The following is a 14,127-nucleotide window of genomic DNA, read 5'->3' on the forward strand; positions in this document are numbered from 1 at the left end:
GGAAGCAGAGCAATAGAGCAGTCAGAGATGTGGCAGGGCAAGTGTACTAGAGATACAGAAAGGGTTGTATGTGTGTGTGTGTGCCCCATCTGACAGGGGAGAGAAGTGTATGGGTGTCCAAGAAAGGGAGGGAGGGCTCTTCTCAGATGTTAGAGTGAATTAGTCAATGATATGGTTCACAGTTACCTGGCATGGGTTGGGGATGGTGTCTCGAGTAGGTGGAGCATCATCAGGAAGGCACATTTTCTTTCTGTAGTAGTAGTGATCACTTCATATTTGGAAGTGATATGAAGATTTCTACCCACCCAATCAGGACTGGATGTGGTCGAGAGGAATCTGGAGGGGGAAGAGAGGTTTTAGGGAGAGTATAAGGTAAGTTTAGGAGGCTGCCTCAGTTATTGGAAGTGTGTTACAGAGATGAAAAATTTTATAAATGAGCAGTCCAGTCAAAGGGATAGAGGGTTGTGGAGGGTGGGGAAGATGAGGCAGGTCATGGTTAGGTGAGTGAGTTCTCAGTAAGAGGAGGGTAGGTTTTTTAATCACTCTTTTCATTAAGTAGGCTCATTAAGAGGTTGGACTGGTCAGCTGCATCCAAACAGGTAGATTTCCTTTATGTCTACTGTGAGAGACAGGGTAGTGAAAAGAATTTTCGGTTCTGCATTAGCCATTCAGTGGGTGTAAACTGTGGACCAGGTTTCCGCAGTTTGTGGACCAGGTTTCTGCAGTTCGTGTAACCCGTGTTCTTATTTAGAAGTAATTGTTAGGAGGAGAAATAATTTTTATAGAAAGGGTTTTAGTATTGAATTCCAGGTATTCATGGAAGTGTGTGGTTTTTAAGGTCATTGGAATGTATAGATTTTATAACCTTTTATTTTAAACGTGATGGAAATAATAAGAAAGAAGAATTTTTACATGGACGTTTTAATAATACACTTCTTAGACTCTAGTAATAAGACATCATGCATTGGTTAACACTTGTTGTGTGTGTATTTAGAGTGGTAGGAGTGGGGTTGAGGGTGTGAGTAGTGTGTGTGCAAGGGAGAGCGAGAGAGAGATGGGGAGAAGCTGTCATTGATAGTTTTCCTGGTGATGTTATTTTTGGGATGGAGACTAAATGGTAACCAGTGGGGTTCTCAAAGAAGAGAAAGATGCCCATGGACTGAAGTGTGCACCACAATCTGAGAGGGGGAGGTATGGAGTTTCCTGGGAGAGAAGCAGAGATGGGGTAGTGGGAGAAGGCTTCACTTACAGTATATGATCATTTTTTTGTGGGTGGTGAGTCTTCTGAAGAGAGGAGAGTTTTGTTCCATATCCTGGACCACGAAGGGTGTATTGAGGATGGGTGAATCCAATAAGTGGCAGGAGACAGTCGCCAGACATAGGTGACAGTGTGGTGGGAAGAAGTGTAGGTTTTACATGCCACCTAGCATCCCACGGAGGTGGAGCAGAGAGCGGAGGCATTTTATTCAGTTTATTTTGTCTGGTTTTGGCCTAAATGCGCTTACAGAGAATCGTTTGTTTGGCAGCTGTGTCGACAACTTTTACTTTGGTGAGAAAAATATTTTGTTTTCTGTTCCTATCTGTGAGCAGAGGCATCAAAGTGCTCATGTCAGTAGAAATCGGAGGTCTCAGAGGAGATGAAATTTTGGAAGGAATTTTATAGAAGTTTAAAAGGTAAGTTTGTGCTTTTGAATATGCAAGAAAGTTCTGTCTTGTCATTTCTCAAGGTTGGCAAGTTAGGAGAAGGAAGGGAGGTAGAATGGATCCATGCAAAGTTCCACTTCCTTGTTTTGTTTAGTTGTGCACTATGTGACCTGCTGTCAGAGGTGTGTTGTATGCTGGGTCAATGTTTTATGGAGTGACTGTCCTTGTAAGGGCACATGTGGGAGGTCAGAAAAACAAATGGATGTTCATTCTTGCAGAGTTTAGTTTATGAGAGGACAGAGGTAGGTGGAGGGGAGGACAGTGCATCGTTTGAAATATTGGTCTTTTATATCATTGGTAAGTTCAACCTTAAGGACAGATAGGGAAACTAAAGTTAGGGTCTCTTTTCTGAGAGTGGGGAAGTTTTGAATGGGAAGGGAAAATCATACCATTTCCTTCTATGATAAGAGAGGAGACATCCTGACCAGGCAGTGGCACAGTAGATAGAGCGTCGGACTGGGATGCAGAGGACCCAAGTTCAAGACCCCGAGGTCACCAGTTTTAATGCGATTTTATCTGGTTTGAGCAAAGCTCATCAGCTTGAACCCAAGGTTGCTGGCTTGAGCAAGGGGTTACTCGGTTTGCTGAAGGCTCACAGTAAAGGCACATGTGAGAAAGCAATCAATGAACAACTAAGGTGTCACAATGAAAAACTGATGATTGATGCTTCTCATCTCTCTCCATTTCTGTCTCTCTGTCCCTATCTCTCACTCTCTCTGACTCTCTCTCTGTCTCTGTAGGAAAAGAAAGAGAGAAGACTGTGGAAACTAATGGGTTCATGTTGTGGACACAGTGGTGTAAAAATTTTCAGCTAAGTGTAAGGAAGTAGTTCGTGCATCCCCGGGCCCTTTGGCTCAGAGGCGGTGTATTGACATGGCAGGTGGAAGCCTCCTGTTTCAGTCCTGGTCAGGAAAGGTAAGACAAGTGATCATATGCTCCTATACTGCTTCAGCTCTTTTCTTTGTCTGTTCCTCTGTTTGGGTCTGTGTCTTCTATTCCATAGAAGAGGGATAGAGGTAATTATTTTAGGTTGTTGTTGTCTTTGGGTTGTTGAGGTCAGATCTCAGAATGGTATATTGTAGCCCCTGTCTGAGGTGACATATAAAGTTCATTTGGGAGAGACAGCCACAAATGGGGGGAATAGTGGGAAGAGAAGTGTATCGACTGGGGAAGTGTCGAAGGTGGGGGGCAACTATCAGGTATGCATGGAGTGGGGATATGGAAATAGATCATCTAGTGGGGATAGTCATGTGGGTGATATGTAATCATGAAGTGGTTCAGCTTTGGTTCATTGTCCATGAGGATGAGTGCTATCTGTAGCACAGGATGAAGTTTCTGTCATGGAGAAATGATTTCCATAGGTTCTTGAAGATAGTGAAGATGAAAGAATAAGAGGTTCCTAGTAGGTATGGAATCATGTTGCTGAGAGCAGTGTGAAGGGCAGGAGAAGGAGCAGTGAAAGAGGGGAGGTCATTTTGTAGAAAAAAAATGTTGTAATATTTGGTCAGTCAGAATGGTTTCTGTGATGAAAGTATTCATGGGACATTGAGAGTGGAGGTGAGCCACGGCCAACCCGTGGAATAAAGTGAGTGTGTTGGTGTCCCGTGTGGATGTCTGTTATGGTTTTTCAGGGTAGCAATGAAAAAGTCTGCTCTGGGCAGGTCTGGTTAAGAGCTGCAGTTTTGCAGCTTATTGAGAGGGGACCAATGGAGTGGTGGTAAGTGCACACACATTAGGGGATGTGTGTTATGTGTAGCTGGTGACTTGTCCCTTCAAAGGTTATTAGAAAGGAGGTTTGTTGTGTGGGTTTTGTTCCCGTGGCCTTGTTATAAATTTAAGAAATGGCAGTCCCCAGGCCTAGTATTGTGTTCCTCTTGGGGAGCTTATATATTGGAAGGTGATTAGCAGGATGTTAGAGCTCCTCCCAGTCCTTTAGGTTATGCAGTGAAGTGTTCTAGGAGGTCACATATTTGGTGAATAGATGGTGTACTATTGTACCATGTGTGGCATGGCAGGTGTATGGTACAGAAAGCAACCCTCTCTGGCAGGGTCAGTACCATCCTGTTGGGTTGATGGTGCTGTGAGATAGAAGATATGTATTGGTAGCATTATTATTGTTATATAGGCTTTTTTTAAGGAAAGGGTAAAGAAGTTTACCTTGTGGGTATTTGGAGTCAGTGCTCCTAAAGAAAATCAAAGTCATCTGTGAAAATTTATAGTGACATGGGTGTAGGAAATTACTATTATTATGGTGATTGTGAGCTTAGAGGCAAATTCTCTGAATTTTAAGAAGAAAATCTGTTCTATATGAGTTTGTACATTCTTTTACAGAGTGATTTCATAGGTTACTGTCAAAAGATTTTCTTCTCAAAGTAAGTAGATTGAAAAGCCTCCATCTGAAAATACTTGGGCTTGATGGTAGCAGGGTGTTTGCTCATGTGTTCATAGAATGACTGAAACATTCATGATAGAGTTGATTGTGCCACGTGTTTCTCTGTGTCGGTGATAGATGAGGGAGATATTGGAAGTGTGTGGTTAGTGATAGAAAGTATGGAGAACTGTACTGAGAATCAGACTTTGCAAATCAAGAATATTGCCCTTTGAAGTTTCCATGGGACAGTGGAAAGGTTGGCCAAGTCCCACGTTGACGGGAGTTTTGGAATCTGTGAGGATTGTGAAGGTTCATATAATGTGTGTGGTGTTGGAATAATGCAGGGGTATGAAGTGGTGATCCTACCATACTGAGTGGAGAGAACAGACATGGGAGGGAAGGGATGTTTTAGGAATTGTTGAGAAAGCGTCTTTATGGTTAGTGTTGTGGGGAAGTGGGTGAACATGAAAAGATCTAATGGTAATTTCTTCTTGTTTAGTGGGGTGGAAGGAGATGCAGGTAGTGTCCTACTGTGGTAGGTAGATTTCTGGCATACCACTCAGAAAAAGGAGGTGCAAGTGAAAGTCCTTTTGTGGTTGGGGAAAGTGATCAAACTAGTTTTGAAAGGTGTGTGTTCATGCAGAAAGAGGTGTTGTTAGGGAAAGTGGTTTGTGTCGATGTATGTCATCGAAAAGGTTTTATAGGCTGCCCATAGAGGACATGTGAACGACCCTTGCTCCATGAGATCTGTGGGTATCTGTCATGGATTTACCCTTTCTGCGTCCATGGGGGTCTGAGAGCAAAGTGTTTTATTTGAGTGTTTTAGGGGAAGAAGTCCAGAATGGGGGAATGGGCATTAGGGGACATGGCAGTCATTTTGGGGAAGAATCTATGGACAGAATACTCATTCCACTTGCTCATGATTTCTGTAAAGCCATTGGAGACGTTTGAGGTTGTGGTTTCTTTCATTCTTTTTTCTCTACCCAAATCCCTTTCTTGCTTTTTACTCCCAGGTTTCTCCCCTTTCCTTCTTTTCTACTCCTTGCTTCTCCTCCCTCTCCCCACTTTCTGAGGCCCTCTCCATTTTGTGTCCAGGCCCTGCCCCCTCCCTTTGTCTTTCTGTTTCCTTCTCTCCATGTTTCTCATTCATTTAATTTTTCCCATTCCACCCTATACTCCTTTCTTCCTCCATATCTTATCCTATGCAATTCCATCCCATAGTCTATTGTGTTCCTCCTTTACCCCCCTTTTCATGTCCCTCCTAACTGCCTCCTCTTGTCCTATTCCCTCCCCATGTACCTGCCCACTCTTTTTCTCCAGTTTACACCCCCTGTTGTGTCCCTTATGTGCCCTGCGAGGCAGCCTTCCCTAGGCTCACCCCTCTCCTCTTACTTTTCTCACTGTATTCTCCCCTTCCATTTCCATGCCTTCCCTCTGTCCTTGTTTTTAGAGTAGGAGTTGAATATTCCAGAGTGGGTTCTCAGTGGCTAATAGGGCCTACAGCAGGGGTCAGGAACCTATGGCTCACAATCCAGATGTGGCTCTTTTGATGGCTGCATCTAGCTCATAGACAAATCTTTAATTAAAAAAATAATAAAGTTAAAAATATAAAACATTCTTGTGTATTACAACCATTCATTTCCTACCACTCATGAAAATGGTTGCAGTTGGCTGGAGCCAATCACATCTGTCCTCTGGGATAACACCAAATTTTTATAGGATAATGCGTAATGTACACTGGTCATTGTATGGCTCTCACGGAATTACATTTTAAAATATGTGGCATTCATGGCTCTCTCAGCCGAAAAGGTTACCGACCCCTGGCCTAAAGCCTTGTTTGACAGGCTCAGTTAGTTATATTGAGGTGTGTGCTCCCTGATTTCTTCTCCCCATCATTCCATGGGAGGAGTAAGGTTTTAATTAAGGGGTGGTTTTGCTGGGGAGTCTTCCATTTGCGTATAGACAGTCTCGAGTCAAAGTGGAAGAGCGGGGAATCTTTGTTATGTTTGAGGGTAGGGATTATTACATAGAGCATGAGCAGCTGGGGAAAAGTGACTTGGCTCTGGAGTCCTTGCATGTGATAGGTCACCTGTCCTGAGTCTGTACTAGATCCCCTCACACTGTCTGTGGAAATGTTATGTCATTTAGATAGTATCCGGCTATCAGAGATTTTGTCTGTAAATTGCCTTCTGTGTGTTCTGTAGAAGAGGGGACTAGCAACCCCTTCCAGGGATATTACTCCAAAGCCTTCAGAACAGAGTGTGTAAGAAAAGTCATTTCAGGTTCTGCCAGTGTTCAAGCATGCAAGTGAGAGGAGTCTGGAGAGGGGCTGTCTTTAAAAAGGTTTGGAAGTTACTTAGTCATGGAGACAACAGTGTTGTTAGGGAAACCTCCTTCACATGATTTCTGCTAATATGGGCTGCCTAATTAGGAGCTGTGCTTTCTGTTCACCACCTGCAGGAGATCAGTGGGCACTGGTATTTTGGAGTAGCCTTTCCTATAACATTACTCAGTCTTGTCAGAGAAAGTGAGGCGTAGGCTGAGTTTATGAAGGAGCTAGTGATGGGGAGTTATTCTAGAAGGATAACTGTTAGGGAAAAAGGGAAATGTTTCATTGCCCAGCCACCCATCCCCACCACCCCCACTTGAAACTCATGCCCATTGGCACCCCCAGACCTCGCAGGGTTTTAGATGGTGGTTTATTTCCTTTACTTTTTTTGGGGGGGGGTCTGTGCTGTAAGATTTAGAAAGGGTCCCCAGGCTGCAGTCATAACCTCATTTACCTTCCTGAAAGTCCTCTGGGAGGAAGGGGAGTTGGGTTCTCATAGAACCTCTGAGTTCTATGAGAAATTCTACTGTGTAATGGTCTCCCCAGTGTCCTGTTGTCCCTCCTTGAATGATGGGGAGGTGTGCAAGTGCAGCGTGGTAAATGAATGTTGAAGTTCATGGTGTATCTGGCCTGGGTTGGAAGTGTGAGTATGATGTGGTAGATGATACCTGTTTGTGGCCTTTGTGGGAGAAAGGAGCTAAAGTGGGGATCTTTGGTCAGTTGGGGTTCATCTGTCCTCATCCAGAGCTTAAGTAGCTAAGAAGCGTTTAAGAGATCTGGCCATAGCATGCTTATTTGTGTCAGGGGTGTCCTAGTCTAAAAAGTTGTGGGAACCCTGTGATTCCCTTCTATAGCCTCTTCAGGGGAGTCTTTGCAAATGATAGGTCTGTAGAGAAGTGTTCTGTGCAGAGCTTTTAAGGGGAATCATGACCCTAGGTCAGCTGTGTGTTGGTAGTAGTCCCAGAACCCTGAAGCTGTTCCCAGTTTTTACCTAGATGAGAAGTATCTGAAGTGTTAGAGGTTTCTTCCATAGGGCAGGGTGACATGAAATAGGAGGATGGATGTTCGTGGATCTACAGGAAAGTTAGGAGTATGTGAGACTTACTGTGCTAGAAGTTTGGTAGTATAAAGAGATGGGAAGAAACTGCTTAGAGGAATTCGTGGATATTTTCTAACTTTATAATCATTTAGAAACAACCCATAATGTTTGTGAACAATACAGTTGAAAAGTGTATTTGGAAGCTGAGGAAGTCTCGGAGGTATTCCAGGGGACCAGACAAGCAAGTCAGAAGTATGTGAAGGTAGAAGAAAACAGGTGAATGTTAGGCATTTGGCAATGTTGTGGAGTCCAGGGAGCCAAAGGATAAAGACAAAAATGGTTTCCCAGTCTGGTGCCAGAAGCCTATGTGCTCTATATTACATCTTCAAATGGTGTGAAGTCATATTGAATTGGTTTGGATGTCAAACATTTGTTTTGGATGGGAGGGCTGTTTCTCGATGTGTAGGAAAGTTGTTCATGTGGTGATGTGAAAAAATATGACACCCCATTTATGACATGTAGAGGGAGAGAGAGCATGTTATGTCATCCCTAGGGTGATCCGGTGTTGGAAAGAAAGACTATTCGCAGTAATACTCCACACAGGCTGAAAGAAGGACAGGACAGAGGATGAGCACACAGGGGGCAGTGTGACTGAGCACTGTGGAGGAGGGAAGGGGTCATTTTCTTTTCTATCCATGTCAGGTAGGCTGTGGGCAAGGGTAGGGTTGTGGGGCAGGAGCAGGGGTCCTTGGAGTGTTGTGAGAAGGTCTGAGTCATTCTTAAATGTTGCAGCTGCAAGTCCATGATAGTTTCATAGTAGGAGAGGGAGCCCGGGCTTGTCCTCATCAAGCAAGTGCAGGTTACAATAGGAGTAATGAGGGAGTAGTGGAGAGGTGCAGGCAGGAGGGGAATATCGGCATCTGAAAGCAGCAAAGAGCATCTGAAAGCAGTGAGACAGGTGAAGCCGGGAGTGCTTGTTCTGCTGGGTGCAAAAGAGGAGCCCTGGAATAGAGAATGGGACACAGAAAAGGAAGGTCATTTAAATCAGAGGGAGAGACACATAGTGCAGAAAGAGATTGGATTTGAACTTAGACTTCATCAGGGAGCAGTTTTCTGTAACCTAGTGAAGGTGCCTTGTGTCCGGGAATATGACTCATCTGCGAGACAGAAATAAGGGAGTCTGTGGATGAGTTTACTCCTCTGAGAAAAGGGATTCAAGCTGAAGGTCAAGAAGAGGGTGAGGGAGAGGTTCAGAAGAATTTGTTAGTGGGGGTCCAATTTACGGAATCCTTCAGTCACACAGGCCTTCTGTGAAGAAGGTCGCTGGTTCTATCCAGAGAAAGAAGAATTTAGTTTCTTGTCCTTTTCTATGAGGCATAGAGTCACAGGACAATCATAGATTGGCTGCAAGCGTAAGTAGCAGGGTTCCACAGGGGTAGCAGAAGAGAGCCTGGAGAAAAGAAGTGTCCATTGTAGTGGGTATCTAAGCATGAGTTTGAGAAGAATCTGCAGGGGTAAGAGGGAAGGGATATGAATTGCAGGCATTTTCTTTAGAAAGTTTTCAAAGGGTTTGTAAACTGTGAATGTACAGTGTGTCCATAAAGTCATGGTGCACTTTTGACCAGTCACAGGAAAGCAACAAAAGATGATAGAAATGTGAAATCTGCACCAAATAAAAGGAAAACTCTCCCAGTTTCATACCAATTCAGTGCAGTTCGATGTGGGCTCATGCACAGATTTTTTAGGGCCCCTTAAGTAGCTATCCTGTATAGCCTCTACAGACTTGTCACTGGTTGATGGCCTACCAACACGGGGTTTCTCCACCAAACTGCTGGTTTCCTTCAACTGCTTATTCCACCGAGTAATGTTATTCCTATGTGGTTTGTTATAAACATGCTGATATTCACGTTGCACTTTGGTCATGGATTTGAATTTAGCGAGCCACAGAACACACTGAACTTTCTTCTGTACTGTCCACATCTCAACTGGCATGGTCGTGGGCTGCTCCGCTGTATACACAATGGTATGTCATCATCTGTGCATGCACACATGCTGCCACATCATCCTACAGAAACTGGGAGGGTTTTTCTTTTATTTTGTGCAGATTTCTATCATCTTTTGTTGATTTCCTGTGACCGGTCAAAAGTGCACCATAACTTTACAAACAAACTGTATTTGGAAGTAAGTGGTCAGGAAAATTCTTAGAAATACTGTGGTCCAGTGGACATGCCTTATTGCATGATAATGGAAAGAAAGACAACCGTCAAGCTCTTTAGAGGTATAATTTGTCAGGTATCTTCATGTCAGGGAGAAAAATGAAGAGGTGTTGTACGGAAGACATTATAGGAGGTGATAGAAAGTATGTTTTTTCTTAGCAAATGCATGAAAATTTGGTATTGTGTTTGTTATATGGTTGTGGATTTCCAAAGGAGGGAGGGAGAGGGGAAAGAGGAAGGAAGAGAAGGGAATTCTTCTTGATGGTTGTCAAACCAATGTCTGTGTGCTCATTAACAAATGAGTTCCGAGTTGCCCTTTCCTATTATCTCAGGTTAAAAAAAAAACCTGCTACAGGCTATGGTGACAGGATTGACTGGGTAGAGAAGAAGTTTCTGTTTGATTCCCAGCCAGGGTACCCAAGATAAATGGCCATTTGGTTTGACAACCTGTACCTGTTCTTTAGTTTGTCTTTCTCTTCCTCAGCCAGTGGCTTACTGGTTTAAGGAAGGGGTGTGAGGGAATGGTTCGGTCATTCCCAGTGTCAGGCAGGAAAAATCAACTCGAGCATTAGTCTCAGATAGTTATTGATGTATACATGCATGTGGGATGCATGTGGGAGTGTGTGTCTGCAACTCACCGCATGTCAGTTAAGAAAGAAAAAAGAAACAGTGCAGTTGGAGTGCGATTAGGGTGTGGTGCTCTAAAACAGGGAATGCCAAGGATGATGCAGGATATAGAAGGTGAATATTTGTTAGGTCTGCAGGGTCAGCTCAGCAAGGCATTCCCTGTCTGGTTCCAGATCCAGTGGCATCCAGGGAAAGCGAGGTTCTGAGGTGTGTTGATGTGAGGATGAGTGCACTTGTGCTCTGCAGTACAGATGATGTGCGGGGTCTGTTCTGTCAGGGCTGCCGTTTGCTATTCTTGCATGTGTGTGTAGGAGGAGTGCTGAACTGTTACTGCAAGTATTTAGCAGTCTGTCTTCTTATCAGCTGGGGACAGAGGAAGAAGGGTTGGGGCTTAGCATGCAGGGATGATGAGAGAGTCCAGACTGGCCTGTTTAGACTTTCTGGGAATTCAGAGAAAAAGGGGGCTATGGAGTTAATGTACTGTGGGAGGTCTGGAAGGAGCCTCCTTGGAGGACAATGCAGTTGTGCCTCTGAGAGAGAAAAAAGGAGCTTTGGGGATTGCAGATGGGAGTAAAATAGGGCAGTAAAATGTGGGAGTGAGGAAGAGAGAAGGGGGAGGGAGGGAGTTGTGTCGGCAGGTCTAAGGGTGGATGGGTTGAAACTCACCTAGTCAGGACCCTCGGTCACCCCTCGATCACTTTGTGGGTGGTTGTGTGGGCAGGCCAGTCCTACTCAGCAGGGCTGTTTCCATGCGTGCATGCTCTTTTTCAAGAGGGGATCTCTACAATGGGTTGATCAGGGAAGGGATCCGCAGAAATGCCAGACACTTCCCAGGAGACTATGTGGTGGGAGCTCTAGCTTATGTTGGTTTTTAATGAGTGCCACCTTGTGGTGTCTGGAGGCGAAGCATGGACAGCACACAATGTTTTCATGGCTTCCTCTCAGATTATCTCTGTAGAAAGAATTTATTTTAGTGCAGCTCCATTCAGAGCCTTTTAGATTATTCAGCTATATCTCTTTGCAGGGTGTGAGGGTATGCCATTTTAAAATTTGGTTGAGAAATTATGTGTTGGAAATTGCTAGGAAGGGCTATCATTCCTATAGAGGTCCATGAGTACTTAATATAAGACTTGAGAAGGTGAGGCTATGTACTTGAAAGCACCCAAAAGCTGTTCATTTTTCAGTATGTGATCAGAGACAAAGAAAGGGTGGAGCCTGACCTGTGGTGGTGCAGTGGATAAAGTGTCAACCTGGAAATGCTGAGGTTGCCGGTTCAAAACCCTGGGCTTGCCTGGTCAAGGCACATATGGGAGTTGATGCTTCTTGCTCCTCCCTCTTCTCTCTCTCTCTCTCTCTCTCTCTCTTTCTCCTCTCTATAATAAATAAATAAATAAAATAAAAAAAGAGAAGGGATGGAGCTTACTTGTTCTGTAGTCTTGAGCTTTTTGATTTGCAGTGATGTGAGTGCTCTGCAGCTGTCAGATTTTCAATTTGTCTTGTGAGTGGTCAAAGTGGTATGTAGTGAGCCTTCTTCCTGAGGTGCAGGCTCACGCATTCATTGTGAAAAAGTCTTTGTGGAAGTTGGAGATGATGGATCGACCTAGTTGTTCAGTGGGAGAAAGAAGAGGGTGAAGATCAGACTGGTCTACTGTTTATCAGTGTAGGAATGGATGCTGTTTGAAATGTCCAGTAGGTTCCACAAATCAGCAGAAATATAGGTATGGTTTGTGTTTTTGTAGTAGAGCAGGAAAGAAGTCGAAGGGAAATGACTGTGTGGAATGAGATGAAAATTGAGAAGGCAGTGGGATGAGAGAGAGACAAACTTTGGGAAAAGGGTCAAGGATGGGGTAGAGGGTAGATGGGGCCTTTTTGCAGCTCAAAGTGAAAGCAGAGCCTGGTCACCCATGGTGTGCTGCTGTCAGGGGAAGCTTGTTATCAGGAGTGTAATCTGTGGTTTACCCAGTCAGCTCAGAAGGAGATTTTCTGTTTGTTCCGGAGTAGATTCCAGTCATCTTGGAAAAGGGAGTTAAGTAGGTCCAGTTTTTTCGGTTTCCAGTAGAGAAATGGAATGGAGTTTGCCACATTCCTACCTCAGTCTTATGTCTACAACTGTAAAGGATATGGTCAGTCAAAGTTCATCTAGAATTTCTGAAAGGATTGTATGTGGACTCACTGGCCATGTCCGTCCAGTGTCTGCTGGGAACAGTACCATGGGGAAGGGTGTTTCTGATGGAAATCTGATTGGAGTTCCACCTCCTTTTTTTTGAGGCCCATGTGGAATGAATGAGGAGTGTCTCCTCCAGTTTACAGAGGCTGAAGTCCAGGGAAAGCAGTGGTGGGTGTGAACAGCCTTTGGGGAACATGGTGGGAGGGTGCGACCTGTTAACAGAGGACCAGAGTCGGGAGAGACCAAAGCTGTTTTGTTGAAAACAATTTTAGATTTTACTGGTTGTGGTTTTGGGTCGAGGGAATTGTTGTTAGACTGTCTACTTTGGGAATACTGAAATGTTTGTTGTTGTTGTTTTTTTCTAGAAGAATGTGATGGCCGCTGCCAATGGAGACTCATGGAAAGTGTCATTCACCCATGGATCTGGCCTACCCTCCCATCCCTAAGGGGCAGCTTACTTTCTTGTGTGTTTTTCCAGGAGTGAGATGGTGTTGGGTGGTGGGAGTATACAGAGCAGTGAGGAGGTCTTTAGGAAAAACTGCTGTCCGTGACCCTCAGTCTCCTGCACAGCAGTCCCTGAGCCAGTGGGCTGGGGATGGTGCTTCCCTTCCCTTCGCCTCCGCCATTGAGGTCGTGTGACCACCCCCCCAACTCCCCCCCCCCCCGAGCTGCAACCATGATTATAGCTTGATCATAGCCTGGGAGGTCAATGAGAGGAATGGGAGTGGAGGTCCCAGAGGTTTTTCTACTTACTCGGTTTCATTGAGGTGTGCACTCTCCGGTGTCCTGTTCTCGGCAATTCAGCACCTCAAGTCCAGTCCTGAGTCCTGCTGGAGCCTGCCTGGCATGGAGGGGCAGGAGAGCAATTGTAGTCTTTCATTTTTCCAGAGTAGGACAGAGTTCGTGGGAGAGCAGGGCCCACTGAGTTGCGCGAGTCTATACTTGAGTGAGTTTATATGAGTGATCTATTCTATGTGATTCCCTGAGCACTGTCAGGTGGTCTCTCCTGACACTCCATGACCAGTGAACAACCTGGTTGCATCCACAGAAAAAAAAGCAGTCTGCCTGTAGTGTCGGAAAATGTTATTCAGGTTACCTGTTCTTTCCCGTGTGCCCCGGGTGTGCGTAGCGTTGCAGTGTTGTTGAGTTTGTGAGGGAGAGCTTTAGTAGTGTGAATCCAAGGGAGACAAAGACAGCGTTCATCTTTTCTATGACTGAATACAGAAGGAAGGAAGGGTTTAGCATGTTGGAAAAAAAGGTGACCCCCGGCTGAATCCTTGGGGAGAAGAAGAGTCCACGATGTATGTTCTGAGAGGGAAGCAGTGAGGTGACCTGCAAACTTGTCCTGAGAGGGCTGGAAGGTAGGGTTGTGGTGACCCAGTATGTAGAAGCTTTCCAAATTCCAGGGAAGGTGGTTATTGTCATGTCTACCCAGTTAAGTTCCTGTAAGAGGGAGGAGGACAAAGCAGCCAATGGGGAAGCTGAGGTCATTCGAGCAGGGGGCTGGGGTGTATCAGTATCAAAGAAGGCAAAGGGTTACACTCATGGAGAAGTGAATGTGCCATTGGGTCAATAGTTTAAATTTTATATTTTCATAGCATTCTGTTCTCTTTTCATATATGCACTTCTACCTCTTATCTAAAGGGATTCATGAGATTTTAAGCAAACATTTTT

The sequence above is a fragment of the Saccopteryx leptura genome, chromosome 2 (assembly GCF_036850995.1).
Source record: "Saccopteryx leptura isolate mSacLep1 chromosome 2, mSacLep1_pri_phased_curated, whole genome shotgun sequence".
Classification (NCBI taxonomy): Eukaryota; Metazoa; Chordata; class Mammalia; order Chiroptera; family Emballonuridae; genus Saccopteryx; species Saccopteryx leptura.